This window comes from Lactuca saligna, chromosome 4 (genome assembly GCF_052625555.1).
Source record: "Lactuca saligna cultivar CGN05327 chromosome 4, ASM5262555v1, whole genome shotgun sequence".
NCBI classification, from domain to species: Eukaryota; Viridiplantae; Streptophyta; class Magnoliopsida; order Asterales; family Asteraceae; genus Lactuca; species Lactuca saligna.
In genome coordinates, this window is record NC_136420.1 from 314,203,186 (window position 1) to 314,218,863 (window position 15,678).

A 15,678-nucleotide genomic window follows, 5' to 3' on the forward strand; every position below is an offset into this window, starting at 1 on the left:
TCTTGGCACGTCGAGTACTCCTCTAACTCGACTAGTTCCACCTGGCATGAATCGCGGGGCCACCGCGACTCAACTCGCCGAGTCTCAAAACAACTCGGCGAGTTCCAGTTTGACTCAGTCCACCTGTCAACCCTCTCTAACTCTCCCTGACTCACTGAGTTAGCCCCTTAACTCGGCAAGACTACTCGCTGAGTGGTTATGGACAATCTTCATGCTAATCGTCGAGTCTGTTCTTCGGACTCGGCGAGTCTACGCCATGCATGAGCTCAAACTCACTCCTGAGGTCAGATCCGTTCCAATAACTCCTAGATCCAGTCCTTACAAGCTTATTCATCACGTAAAGTCACAATCTTGGTGCTCATGCAAAGGTCCAAAGGCCTTATTTGATGATGTGATCTCTAGAATGCTATTCTAAGCTCATGGCCTCCATTAACACACATAAAGCTTGAGGGAAAAGGGTCTCTGGACCTCTTTGGGTCCTGATCTAAAGTACTAACACAAGAAGAGGCCAAATACTCCATGGATCTCTTCAACAAAGAAACCCTAACTCTAAGATTCACAACAAGGACTGAGAAAGGAACGAATGGATACCTCAAATGAAGTCCCTGAGCTCAGAAATCACTGGATTAGCACCTTCTTTGGTCTCCTCTTGCCTTGATCCTCTTCTATATGAAAAAATACCCACAAATAGTCAAGGTTCTTCCTCTTCTCTCTCACAAAGTGCTCACTGGTTCTTTAGGGTTCTCTCTGGGGTTGGTGGCTGCAAATGACGACCATAAACCCCCTTAAATAGGTCTCATACCCCGGAAATTACGGTTTCATTAAACAGTGTGGACTCGTCGAGTCCAGACGCGAACCCGCGACCAAAATCGCGATCCTACTCGGCAAGTTTGAGCTCGAACTCGCCGAGTCCACTCACAATTCTCCAAAATACAAATAATAATAAATACCTGGAAATCCGGGCTGTTACAATAATAATCATCCACACCCTGAAAATGTATTGTGGAAAAGAACTCCAAGCACAGCTCACGATAGATCGGTTCTCGAATACGGAAGACACGACTCCATCTATCACATGTGATGGACACTCCATTGTGAAAAAACGTCTTGACGATATAAGGGGCCAACTCTTCTTCATAACGAATGCTCCCCAACCATTCCCAATAAATTGTATTGGGAACACATATCTCTTTTTTCTCAAGCTCCTCAAGCTTCTTCTTCCAATTATTCCTTGTTGAGTTTGAGTTGATTTGTGGAAAATGTAACCAAGGAAAATCTCCTTGACTTCCTCGAGAGCTTCGTCTACGTGAAAACATGGTTCCTGCAAAACAATTAACAAACAGAATAAAAGACACAGAAACACATTAAAAACAAAAAATTTCTGACTTCCCGACTGGACTCGTCGAGTCCATGAACGACTTGGCGAGTCTAATGAACTGCGCGAGTCAGTCGACGGGTGCTGTAAAATTGGACCATAAAAACTCACAATTCATTCAATGGTTTGTCCAGGGATGTCCATAAGGTGTATTAGAGCAATAACATCCATCCAAAACAACACAATTACTCCAAAATCAAAACCCTAAAAATCCACTAAACTAAAAAAACGGGTATTCTAGAAAATTGCTACCTTATAACATCTAAAAATCATGACTTTAACAGAATTATGGAAGAAAGTAACTACCTTTGGTGATGAAATTTGAGAATTTTGAAGAAGAATTGAAAAACTTGATGAGTGCCTGAGAGAGAAAGCAAAGGTAGGCGCACGACGAGTATGAATGGGATATGATCTCATTAGGGTTAAAAACCCTAGTTTTACCAGATGTAAAAAAATATAACTATTATTTTTTTCTGTAAATAACATCAACTCGTCAAGTCAGGGTCAGACTCAGCGAGTACAGTCGCGAATTGCAACTCATCCGGATGCTGAATAGACTCGTTGAGTTAATGTCAGACTCGACGAGTCACTTGCTAACATTTAAAAAAATTATAGTTTTATCCATGTATTTATGAAAACAATCATTAAACCACCCCACACTCAGACCATGCGTACTCTCAAGTAGTCATGTTTGATGATTTAGAAGATGAAAGTAGAAAAAGAAAATCCTAGAAATAAAAATAAAACGAGAAAGATTAAAGAAAGCAAACTCTCATAACGGGTTGCCTCCCATCCAGCGCTTCTTTTTAAGGAGTCGTTAGCTGGACTCCTTCCCATATACGTTTCTTTATTTTCCTGCATCTGGAATGCACACCTAATCTTTTGTGGTTTATACTTCGTCTTATAGGCATGTATCTTCCTCTTGTATGCCCGCCTCAATTCTTCACTCTTTTTCCTAGTGGCATGTTCTTCAATTGCAAGCATGTTCCTTTTCCCCATCTTCCTTTTCACCCCACTCTTCGGACACATCCTTTGAACTTCCTTTTCTTCAAACTGAATGACTTCATATGTAGAAAACACTCGGGCTCAAGGTTTGGTTAACATGATCACTCTATTTGTGGAAGAGTTATTAGTATTACCATTCAACGCCTTTGCATTCTTCTTTTCTCCAAAGCTCGCCTCCCCGTCAAGTTGAGTTCCCTCATCTTCTTGTATAATTGAACTAAGGTAAGCTATTTGAACATCTTGGAATTCATAACGTTTTTAAAAAACTCCGCCTTCCGCTACTGCACCTTCCAAAGTATTAGGACAAATCTTCATGTCAAGAGCATGCAATGAGCTGGTGACAAGCATGTCAAGGCTTGTCTTCTTTTCTGCACTTCACGACGAGACTCATCAAGTCTGTCAAGGCGACTCGGAGAGTCAAAGCGTATTCCATAAAATCCTTTGTTTCTTCTGGATCAGCTCCCCCAAGCATTCTCTCCATCTCTTCTAAATCTTTATCAGCCTCAAAGTTTTCTTCAAACGATAACAAAAACTTACTTGGATCTTCTTTTTGTAAGAGTGCAAGTTCTTTTTGAAGTATTTCATCATCCAATTCAATGAAGGAAACGTTTTCTTTTCTTGCTTCTTCTTGCTTATTTTCTGGTATAGCTTTAAAAACAGCTGACTCATCTGTTACCCTCAATGTTAGTATGGACTCGCATACATCTATTAATGCGCACGCGGTATTCAAAAATGGTCTCCCCAAAATGATTGAATTTTGGGGTCTTCTTCCATATCAAGCACTACATAGTCCACAGGGAATACAAATTTGTCAACTTTTATGAGAAGATCTTCATAAACACCTCTTGGACGAATGATCGTCTTATTCGCCAAATGGATCTTCATATTAATAAACCTTGGCTCCGGTAACTTCAGCTTCTTGAAGAACGAAAAAGGCTTTAAGTTTACACTTGCACCCGAATCGGTTAATGCTTGAGTGGCAAGTATATTTCCAAACTGGCAAGGAATCGAGATGCTTCCCGAATTGCGCTTCTTTTCTGGTAGTTCATTCAATACTAATTCCACCACTTTCACTATATCTTTCCTAGCAGCAAAAAGTCCCTTAAGCAAATTTAAATATTTGGGTGTTTGAAGCATTGTTTCAACAAATGGAATGTTGACTTGAAGGGCTTTAACATGTTCCATGAAAGCTCTATATGCCTTGACCTTTTCATTAGGTATGGTTTGGATTGGGAATGGCAAAGGAGGGTTGTAAGGCTTTAAGGAAACAATGGATTTGTGATCAGGGCATGGACTCGTTGAGTCCATTAGAGGGACTCGGCGAGTCTGGTCGGGTTTAGCTGAACTTGACCCTTCTGTCTTTTCTGCATGCACCTTAGTTAAGACCTTCTGTGCAAGGGTCATAGGAGTGAAATTTTTTCCATAGCTAGAGGTTATAGCATTCACATTCTCCATTCTTGGATTATTCTCGGTTTTACTTAGAAGTTCACCCGGTCTTCTCTCATTCACTTGATGTGCAAGTTGACCTAGCTGTTTCTCAATGTTAAGAATAGATGCTTGCTGATTCCTAAGTATATTCCTAGTCTCATGTATTGCAGCATCATGATTATTGTACCTTTTCTCGGACGCGATTATAAATCTTGTGAGCATTTCTTCTAAATCGGTTCTTTTTTCCATAACCGGTTCTTCCTTTTGATAGAAACCCCTATCTTTTTGCTTGTATTTCTCTTCCTTTGCCTTTTTGTGTTCTTCGTATGAGAGCCATTCCTTCTTTGGTTTCCGCCAATTCTCGTCCTATCTGTCCCCACTGGAATAGAAAACTTGTGCCTTTTTGTTTTCATTCTCATCCAAATCACAGTCTTTAGTTAGGTGCGGTTCCCTACAATTTTCACATCCCACCCGGATAGCGTGGATTGTTTGATCCATCTTCGTCATTCTGCTGTCTAAACTGTCTAGTTTAGCCATCATTGCTGTCATGCGATCATTGACCGTGTTCACTACCCCCTGCTTACTTCATTTCGTGGGTTGTGGTATTCTCTAGAATGTTTAGAGAATTCTTCAATTAATTCTTTGATTTTCAGGGGTGGCTTCCTTGTGAGCGGGCCTTGCGAATCAAGTAACTGCCTTGTGGTGACATTGACTCCGTCTTAGAAGATGGAGACTTCTTGTTGGCTATTAAGGTCATGGTGTGGGCAATTCCTTAGCAAGCTCCTGTACCTTTCCCAAGCTTCATATAGTGATTCTCCAGCTTGTTGTTCAAAGTTAGCAATGGCCTTCTTCAACTTGGCTATTTTAGAAGGTGGGAAAAAGTGATCTATAAATTCTTCTTTCATCTTAGCCCATGTGGTGACTGACTTGGGAGGGAGTGACTTGAGCCTATCTTTTGCATCACCTTTGAATTTAACTGGGAGCATGCGAAGTAGCTGGGTCTCGTGAGGCACATTTGGAACATTGAAGTAATCTGCTACATCATTGAATTCATCCAAGTGCTTGTAAGCATCTTCGTGGTCTTTTCCATAGAAAGGAATTTCTTTTAGTTGAGCGAGTATGTGACCTTTTAATTCGAAAGTAGCAGTAGCAGGAAATGCGGGTTGCACAAGTCCTGGGCCGGTATCATCACGCATCCTTTTCTTCTATTCCCCCATGGGGATTTTATCGATGTTAGCCATGACAATATCTAATTCGTCGTCAAAGTCGGATTCGTGCCAAAAGTGGGATCTTCTTCTCCTTCGGTTTCGTACTCGGTGTCCTCTTTGATCGGGTATTTTATTGCTATAGAGGTGCTGGAAGCTCCTTATTTGCTACTCTTCTTTTTGCTGAAAACGTACTTTAAATTCTTTAGTGGCGAGTTCTTTGAAGAAATGGACTCTCCAACGGATTTTCCTTTGTTCTTCCTTAGGGCGGACTCCGGGTCTTCTAGTGGAGGAACCAAAGGTGTATCAACTCCTCGGGTCATGAAACAACTGCAAATAAAATACGAAAAACACGTAAAAAGAACAAAAATAAAATTAAAATTAAAACTGTGAATAGCGATGGACTCGCCGAGTTGTCACGAGTGCACTCGGCGAGTTCAAGGCAAAAACAGAAAAATTTTCTAATTAACTTATTAAAACGGATATTTATTGAAACCTATACTAACTACTAAATTACCTAAGAATTAACTTTGTGTAAGATAAATCCCACACAAAGGATCAATAAAAATAGAAATTAGTGCTAATTTAGAACCGTTCCTCGGCAATGGAGCCAAAAACTTGATGTGTGTGAAACGAACTAGTTTAAAACTAACTTTTAATTATAAAATAAACACACAAAGGCAGTGGACCTATCAATTGTGATAAAGCTAAGTAAGTAGGGTATCGAACACAGGGAATGGTAAATTAAAACTAAGAACTAATTTTATCTAAGTTTAAATAATAAAAAGGGGTTTTTCTCTAGTTTTACAAGACTAGACACTTACTAACTATTACTTAAACTAAAAACTAGAAAAGAAAAGATTCAAATAAATTCAATGATGAAGGGGACTTCTGTTTAGTTCAACTCAATTGATCCTATGGTTGATATTATGGTAATAGTGCAATGGATTAATTCTTCTATTGGCTACCGATTCGAGTGATTAGCTTCGCGTTCGCTGCACTAATCCTTAGAGAACAAAGTAAATCAAACAGTGATCAGTTGTCTAATTTAATTTAATTTACTAGGCTATTTATTTGGGTTAATTTAGACGTGTAATAGTTAACTAATTTGGTCCTTTAGTTAACCTCTTTTTGATGCTCATCACACAAGCTCACACATGAATTTACCTATTTTTCTATTAATTCTTGTTTCACAGTCTCTAATCCTAGTCATATAACAAAGTGGTCACATAAATTATATGAGGTAGCAATTAAGAGATGTTCATACAACTTAATTAATTTCCTAATAACAGAAAAATAGTTTTCAATTGCACATGAGATTCTTTAACAAGCTAGAACCAACAAAATCACCAACATTAAATCAATCCCACCATAAATAATCAATCCATAGTATCAACTTTGTCTCCCCAAACAGAAGTTTAAAGGTTTTAGCTCATGATTGAGGTGATTAAGAGCATAAAACCAAAATCCAAAAGTCTAAACATAATGAAGAACAATAGATTGAAGTAAGAATGATGTAGGTTTGCCTCAAATCTCCTTTGGAATTGGTTTTAGGGTTGTATCTTCGTTCTCCAGCTCTCTCCTGACTCTAATTCACAGCTTGCTTCTCCCTAAGGGTTTCAAAAAATTTCATGTCGATCTAGAAAGCTATATATGTATAGATTCGAACCGACTCGCCGAGTCCATCGATTGATTCCCGTGCACGACAAGTCTTAGAGTCCTTATCTTCTCGATCCTTCAACGCGACTCGCCAAGTAGTCGACACTACTCGTCGAGTACCTTATGTTTTTAACATTTTTTCTCCTTTGTTCAACTCCCGAGCTCCCAACTGCTTCTCCTGCTACTTTTGGCTCCAAAGCTTTGCTTTTGGACTGAAAACACAATTCAAACACTTTTAAGTATCTTTTTTCCATGATATGAGGTAAATTAGCTAATAAATGATAAAAATTTATACATAATATAAGACTAAATATGCAAATATCAAAACCCGAGGCCCAATCCAAAGGCCAAAAGTCCACTACGGGTCAAAACCCAACACATGGCCCAATTTTCCAAATCGGGCCCAAATGTTTATCAAGTCTTACCATAAGACCCAACCATTTAGTCCAGTCCAACATTCAACATTCTAATGGCCCAATTTCACATAATCATAAAAGGCCTAAACTATGGCCCATTTATGGCCCAATTTTCCAAATTGGGCTTAACTCCTCATATGGCCCTTACCTCAAAGCCCATTAAATATTCTCGTCCATTTGCTTGATCTTGGATGGCCCATTAATAACCCAATCATCAAGGCCCAACAATAAACCCAAGTGAAATTAGGGTTTCACATAAAATGATGATTTGGGTTAAGTGTTTCTCACTTAACTCATTAAGGACTTAATCCATTAAGTCCATCACTTTTCTAAATAAATAATACGGTGTGATTGGGCATAATATACAATTCCATTCCAATGGCCCAAATGTGGGTCCCGATAAGTCAATGCCCATAAATCGAATATTAGGGTTTTTTAAACCCTAATTAGGGTTTCTATAACATCCCAAGTCCATGAGTGCAAGTTCGGGGTTCAAAGTGTAAATTTTAAGGGAAAATCGGCGAGTTCATGGGTGGACTCGGCGACTAGGGTCGCGACTCAGGTCGTGTGTTAAGTGGCCAACTCGGCAAGTCCCAAGGGTGTACTCGGCGAGTAGGCGTTGTGCGAAGAAAACCCTAATTTCGGGGAATGATCCCTATATAAAGGACATTATACCCTCTCCCCAACCTCCTTACCTTCCCTTGAAGTCCAGAAAACCCTAGAAACATGATTGTGAAGGATTTAAGTGCATTTGAGCCTTGGAGAAGAAAGTTGGAGGAAGATCTTGGAGAGTTAGGAGGCTTGGAGCAAGGGGCTTTGCTTAGATTCGGATTCCCTGCTGTTGGGGGCTTCTCTTTGAGGTATTATCTCGTTTTTGGGCTTCTATTCATGTAGATTCATCATTTTTGGTTTGTATGGAAAGTTTGGCTTGTGGTATATGGAGTTTGAAGGTTAGATCTGAGGTTGCTACCTCAGATCTGGAATGGAGAAGGTCTAGACTCCATTAAAGTCCCTGTTACTGAGTGATTGGTGAAGCCATCTTGTCCCAAACCCTAGCCCTAGAGTGTAAAATGACTAGATCTGTTTGGATTCACGTAAAGTTTGCCACTTTACGTGATAGAAGGGTTGTAGAAGGGTAGATCTACGTTTTGGATCGATTGCATGGCCTGAAAAGCTTCTGTATGGGTTAAGAAAAAGTGGTACTCGGAGAGTCACAAGGGTGTACTCGGCGAGTTGCTTGAAGGTGGACAGGAACTCGACGAGTTTGAAGAACAACTTGGCAAGTTGGTTGAAGATAGCCTTGGACTCGGTGAGTCTGTTCTTGGACTCGGCGAGTTTGTTCTTGAGGTCTTAGCCTTTCCTGCTTAAGCTAAGAATCGGTGAGTCAAGGGATGACTTAGTGAGTTGGAAGGGGGTCCTTTTCAGTATGGGGGACTTGGCGACTCAGCGGGCTGACTCAGCGAGTAGAGTCAGCTAGAAGGTTGACTTTGACTTTGGCTTTGACCAAGAGTTGACTAGTTGATTACCAGGGGTATTTTGGTAATTATTGGTACTTATTGAGCTCAGTCTTTTGGTATTATCAGTGGTGAAGTTCATGTCGGAGGTTGGAGTAGCGTGATCTATCTTTTCAGTCAGTAGTTGCGAGGTGAGATATCCTCACTATATTAATAGGGTCTAAGGCACCAAGGTCGGCCCTTTATCGGATTGCAATCCGGGTATTGTTGTTATATTTCTGTTTTACTATGTTTGCATCCTCGTAGTTAGGATGGTATTCGTTAGAGACCTGGTTAAGGTCGGTATCATGGTATATAGGGTGATGCTATGCTAGTGACCGGTTAGGACGGTATCCTGCTTAGAGTAAGTTGTGTTACGTGATCTGCTAGATCGGTTTGATTGAATGTGAATTGTTATATGATTGTATGTTTATGTTCACATGGTTGTTTGACTAGGTTTGGGTTGAGGCGGGACCTGGTTTGGGTTGTAGACCAACATAACCAGGGCGGACCGGTTATTCCGAAGCCCCAACGAGCGGTCCGGATAGGCTGTAGGCCCCACGAGGGTGGACCAGACGTGCCGCGGCTCGGAGAGTGGACCAGGCTGACTGAAGGCCCGGTGCGGGCGGACCAGTCATACTGTAGACTCAGAGAGTGGACCAGGTAGATTGAAGGCCCGGTGCGGGCGGACCAACCACACTGCAAACTCGATATGCATGGTTGTTCTGTGATTCGAAATGATATAGTATGTTATGTATGTGGTATATGTGGTTGGTATTTTGGAGGTATCTCACTAAGCTTTCGGGGCGTACAGTTGTGGTTTAAATGTTTTTCAGGTTCTTCAGGAGACCGTGGCAAGGCAAAGGCATGATCGTACCACTCCTCGTGTTTATGTTTTATATTATGTTTCTGGGAATACTCTGATAATAAATGTATTGAAAACGTTTTTGTAAAAACTTAGAGTAATTGGGATGTTTTGAAAAGTTAAAATTTGTTGAAAAATTTATGGGCGTTACAAGTTGGTATCAGAGCCTTGGTTTGAGTGAATTGGCGGAACATTCGTGTGAATCTAGTCTCAAATCAGGGAGAGTTTTTTTTTATTTTTAAAAGTGAATTTAAAATGGTTTTCAAATTAATTAAAAGGAGGATGCGAGGTACGATCATCCGAAGCCAGTAAGTAACCCCAAAAATACCATGCATGATAATTGTTTTCGAGCTCTGATAGAACAACATGCTAGTACTAGGCTAGGGATCTTCAGGATTTCATGATAATGTTGCCTGTTTTATGATGCCTACTAGCCTAGGGATCCCTTATGTGAGATTGATATCATTACTGTAGTTGTCTAATGTATGCATCACAGTTGTACCTAATTAAGATATTATAGCCTGAGAATGTTTGATTTGGCCTTATATTCTGTTCTTGTTTGATTGGGAGCTTGGGGTAGGATTGGATATTTAAAAGTCTATAGGGTCCAGCGTTATGTATGGATAGCATACATTAGTGCTGCAGGGTTGGTGGAAGTTTCATGGATAAGAGGGATTGAGAGAGACCGAGAGGTCAATTGTTAGATATTTAGCATTCCTCTAGGAGTGAGGATTGAGCGCTTGCTATGTATATTTGTCACTAGGGTGTTGTGGTAGTACTTCATACAAATATGGGTAGCTGTGGAAGGTAGTATAGGCCGGTACTATTGAAAGCATAGGACCCATACGCATATCAGGGAAACCATAACCTCTAGGGTTGGGTTGGGAGTTGGTTCCCGGGTTAGTGGGAAGTATCTGAGATTTTGTGGTGTTTTTTTTTTCAGTATGGTGGTCACGAGGAATGCTGGGAGCGGATCCGGGTTAGGATCGGGAGCAGGAGAGGGAGGTTAGGGCGGGTTTGTACCGCCCGAGGTTGTTGGTAAGATGAGCACAGGTGAGTTGGATGCCAGGATTCGTGAGATCCTGCACGATGAGGTTGCTGTGTTGTTCCGGGCTGAGCTGCCGGAACTGTTTGGGTCGATCAAGACCGCCATGGTGGAGTATTTCGATGAGCGTTATGCGGCTCTCGCAAAGACGGCTGCCGTGGCAACTACAACAGCTGTAGCAGCAGCAGAGAGAGGAGCTGGTAGAGGTTTCCAGTAGCGAGACTTCGATAATACAAAGCCCCCTACCTTTGATGGAGTTCAGGACCCGATTGTTGCTATGAGATGGTTGTCAGATGTGGAAGGGTGTTTCTTCATGTGTTCATGCCCTGCTGATCAGAGGGTGAGGTATGCTCTGAACCTGTTGAGGCTTGGGGCAAAGGATTGGTGGAGATTCACAACGGGGTCATATTCAGATGCTCAGAGGGCTGCGGTTTCATGGGATCAGTTCCAAGAGATGTGTAGCACTCGTTATGTTCCGCGGGTAGAGAGGGAGAGATTGGCTCAGGAGTTCCTTGAGCTGAAGCAAGGTTCAGAGTCGGTGATGGAGATCACCAGGATGTTCACTGAGAGGGCGATGTTTTGCCCTGAGTTCGCTTCGGAGCAGGCTCAGATGTCCCGATATCCGAGTATGCTCAAGAGAGATATCAGACAGTTTATGTCTACGCAGAGGTGCGAGACTTTGTTGGAGTTGCAGGAGGTCGCCAGGCGGCGTGAGTTAGAGATTGAGTTGCAGTTGCGTGAGCTGAGGCAGGCTCCGGTGCAGTCACAGCCGGCGTCGAAACGGTCCAAAACTGTTGATTATAGATTGGAAGATCAGAGCAGGCACGCTTGTGGGAAGTGTGGGAAGGGTCACATAGGAGTTTGTCAGTCCGGTGGTTCATGCCGCAAGTGCGGAAGGGAGGGGCACTATGCGAGGTATTGTCGGTAGGTAGTCCCGAGTCGGGATTTGAGGATCTGTTATCATTGTCATCAGGTTGGGCACTTAAGGGTCAACTATCCACAACTTACTGCAATAACGGTGCAGGCTCCAGCACCGGCCACGTTTAGGATCACGGGTGGAGGTCAGGGTGGAGCGGAGCCCCCAAGGGCTCAGGGTCGTGCTTTTCAGCTTACAGTGGAGGAGGTCAGGGCAGTGCCGAATGCAACTGCGGGTATGTTTCTTCTTGTTGTTTTATTATTTTATGATTGTTGTGGAGTATTGTTTATCTGCTCGTCTCGTTGCATGGTTTTCGGTATTGTATTCTTTGATTTTGAGGGTTATGGCATGTTTATGGGCTTAGTGTTAGAAATTTCATTGGTCATCATTCATGAGGGTAGTTCGTGGGAATCGCGTGTTGGTCTGGATATCGGGTAGCATCTGCAGTCTGAGGAGTGGTTAGCTGAAGATCGAGTTCTTTCGAGTCCGGGATAATCAGTGTGGATGTGTGATTTGTGAAGGTTGCTCGTGTTAGTGGGAATCGGTTCGCGTGTAAGTGTTTGTGTCGGGAAGGTTGTTGAGGAAGGTCGGCAATGGCGACCGGTGGTTGATAGTCAGTGCTCTAAGTGGGGGAGAATTAGAGTATTCTCCGGGGAAAAATCGATGAGTATGAAAGGTTCTTTAGCTGCATGGGATTCAGTAGTGTCTCGGTCAGCCAAAGGCGTAGGCTGGTATGAGTAAGTGGCAGGCGTGCGGGGCGGGATGCAGACCAAGAGCGATTGATTATGGAAGGCCTAGGATCGGACCGGGGCTGAGTATATGGGATGGAGGTAGAGTTCGGAACCCCTAGAGGGCTAGAACGGTTTGCATGGGAGGAGTTTTCCCGAAGGAGTAACTTGGAATGTTGAAGTGCTAGTTGAGCGGTCCGGATAGACTGCAGGCCGAAGGCTCGGAGAACGGTCCAGCTAGACTGAAGGCCTTGGAGGGCGGTCTAGGTCTGCTGAAGGTTATGAGAGTGGTCCAGTTGGCTGAAGGCATGGTAAGGCGGTCCAGTCATACTGAAGACTCTGCATGTGTTGTTAGATCGGTGCGAGGAAATGGATTGACTATGTCGCGATATGTTAGCGTTGTAAGGTCTAGCCCCGGATATTGATCATGATTAGTGAAGGTAGTGCGTGGACTTGAGAGCTTTCGCGAGTGGATTCAGAGTATGTATGGTGCATGGGATAGCGGTTATGCCATAAGGAAATGGTGTAGTGTCGGGTGAGCACCGTGGCACTTATGGTAGTGTCAAGGCAGCCAAGTGGATCTCCTTGGTAAGGAAAAAGGAAAGGAATGTAGCTCCGAGAGGGAGTGTAAGTCACGGAAGTGAAATTAGTAGTGCGAAGTTATGACTGAAGTGTTTCAATTATGGTTATTGCGCAGTGTGTGCGGCGGTGATATGGAATCACATCCGGTTTGGATGTCTGCCGAGGTCACAGAAGGAAATTTCGAAGGTGTAAAGTCAAGAGACTCGTAAGAGATGCACGGATGGAGTTTTGGATTCCCAACTTGATTTCGGTGAAGGAGTTGTGTGTGTAGTGGTAATCCATCCTGGGGGATGTTTGGAGGTATTGTCAGCGTATCGGGTTTTCCAAACCCGAGGGTGCTAGAGCCCATTCAGCATGGGGTAAGAGATTGCGGAGGGGAACTCATGAGAGTTACTATGAGATTAAGTGATGTATCATCCTGTCAGCATGGAGTGGGTAAAGTTGAATTTAGATTGGGATTCTGGTGGTTCAGGGATTATCTCTAGCTCGCATGAGTCAAATGATTGTTGTGAATTGGAGCGAGCGAAGTATCAGGGAGTGGTACTCAGCGGTTAGGTGTGGTTATCAGAGGATGAGGCCGGTGGTCGGCTTGAAGCGGCAGTCAGGACACCGCAAGAGGGAAAGTTGGGTTTTGGGTTCCGATGGCTGTGTTTTGAAGAATCTAGTCTGGTTAATGCCAGCAGGTACATTGCAAGAGTAGTTCTGAAGTTGGGTTGTTGTAGGCTTCGAGGACGAAGCCTAATTTAATTGGGGGAGAATTGTAACATCCCGAGTCCAGGAGTGCAAGTTCAGGGTTCAAAGTGTAAATTTGAAGGGCAACTCACCGAGTCCATGGGTAGACTCGGCGAGTAGGGTCGCGACTCAGGTCGCGTGTTAACTGGCCAACTCGGCGAGTCCCATGGGTGTACTCGGCGAGTAGGCGCTATGCGAAGAAAACCATAATTTCGGGGAATGAGCCCTATATAAAGGACATTATACCCTCTCCCCAACCTCCTTACCTTCCCTTGAAGTCCAGAAAACCCTAGAAACGTGATTGTGAAGGATTTAAGTGCATTTGAGCCTTGGAGAAGAAAGTTGGAGGAAGATCTTGGAGAGTTAGGAGGCTTGGAGCAAGGGGCTTTGCTTAGATTCGGATTCCTTGCTGTTGGGGGCTTCTCTTTGAGGTATTATCTCGTTTTTGGGCTTCTATTCATGTAGATTCATCATTTTTGGTTTGTATGGAAAGTTTGGCTTGTGGTATATGGAGTTTGAAGGTTAGATCTGAGGTTGCTACCTCAGATCTGGAATGGAGAAGGTCTAGACTCCATTAAAGTCCCTGTTACTGAGTGATTGGTGAAGCCATCTTGTCCCAAACCCTAGCCCTAGAGTGTAAAATGACTAGATCTGTTTGGATTCACATAAAGTTTGCCACTTTACGTGATAGAAGGGTTGTAGAAGGGTAGATCTACGTTTTGGATCGATTGCATGGCCTGAAAAGCTTCTGTATGGGTTAAGAAAAAGTGGTACTCGGAGAGTCACAAGGGTGTACTCGACGAGTTGCTTGAAGGTGGACAGGAACTCGACGAGTTTGAAGAACAACTCGGCGAGTTGGTTGAAGATAGCCTTGGACTCGGCGAGTCTGTTCTTGAGGTCTTAGCCTTTCCTGGTTAGGCTAAGAATCGGTGAGTCAAGGGATGACTCAGTGAGTTGGAAGGGGGTCCTTTTCAATATGGGGGACTCGGCGAGTCAGCGGGCTGACTCGGCGAGTAGAGTCAGCCAGAAGGTTGACTATGACTTTGACTTTGACCAAGAGTTGACCAGTTGACTTCCAGGGGTATTTTGGTAATTATTGGTATTTATTGAGTTCAGTCTTTTGGTATTATCAGTGGTGAAGTTCGTGTCAGAGGTTGGAGCAGCGTGATCTTTCTTTTCAGATAGCAGTAGCGAGGTGAGTTATCCTCACTATATCAACAGGGTCTAAGGCACCAAGGCCGGCCCTTTATCGGATTGTAATCCGGGTATTGTTGTTATATTATTGTTTTACTATGTTTGCATCTTGGTAGTTAGGATGGTATTCGTTAGAGACCTGGTTAAGGTCGGTATCCTGGTATATAGGGTGTTGCTATGCTAGTGACCGGTTAGGTCGGTAGCCTACTTATAGTAAGTTGTGTTACGTGATCTGCTAGATCGGTTTGATTGAATGTGAATTGTTATATGATTGTATGTTTATGTGCACACGGTTGTTTGACTGGGGTTGGGTTGAGGCGGGATGTAACATCCCGAAATAACAAGAGTAGAGTTGAAGGGATAAAAGAGTAAATTGAAAAAGGGAACTCGGCGAGTCCATGGGTGGACTCGGTGAGTAGGGTCGTGATTTGGTCGCGTGTTAAGTGGCCGACTCGGCGAGTCCAAGGCTGGACTCGGCGAGTAGGCGCTGCGTGGAGGAAACCCTAATTCTCGGGGTTGAGCCCTATATAAAGAACTTAACATCCATTCCCCCAGCCTCTTTACTCATCCTCAAGTCCAGAAACCCTTAACATTCGTGTGTGAGTGGATCAAAGTGCATTTGGGAGCTTGAAGGGTATTTGTTGAAGGAATCTTGGGAGTTTGGAGGCTTGGAGCAAGGGGCTTTGCTTGGATTCGAGTTTCATTGCAGTTGGGGCGTTCTTTTGAGGTAATATCTTGTTCTTGGGCTGTTACTCATATGGATTCATCATTTTGGGGTTTATGGGGAGCTTATCTTGGGATGTTTTGGAGTTTGGAGGTTAGATCTGAGGTTGCTACCTCATGTCTGGAATGGGGAAGGTCTAGAGTGCATTAAAGTCCCTGTGTTTGAGTGCTTAGTGAAGCCATCATGTCCCAAACCCTAGCCCTAAAGTGTATAAGGCCTAGATCTCTTTGGATTCACGTAAAGTTTGCCACTTTACGTGATGGATGGGTTGTAGCAGGCTAGATCTATGTTTTGGATCAATTGCATGGCCT

At 43.2% G+C, this 15,678-nt stretch overlaps 1 non-coding gene across 1 annotated transcript; it reads left to right on the forward strand.

Moving 5' to 3' along the window:
• The first annotated feature begins 4,558 nt into the window (after positions 1-4,558).
• LOC145044557 (small nucleolar RNA R71) lies at positions 4,559-4,665 on the forward strand. Its single transcript, XR_013681506.1, has one exon. It is a non-coding gene; the product is annotated as a small nucleolar RNA R71 (small nucleolar RNA).
• The last annotated feature ends 11,013 nt before the right edge of the window (positions 4,666-15,678 follow it).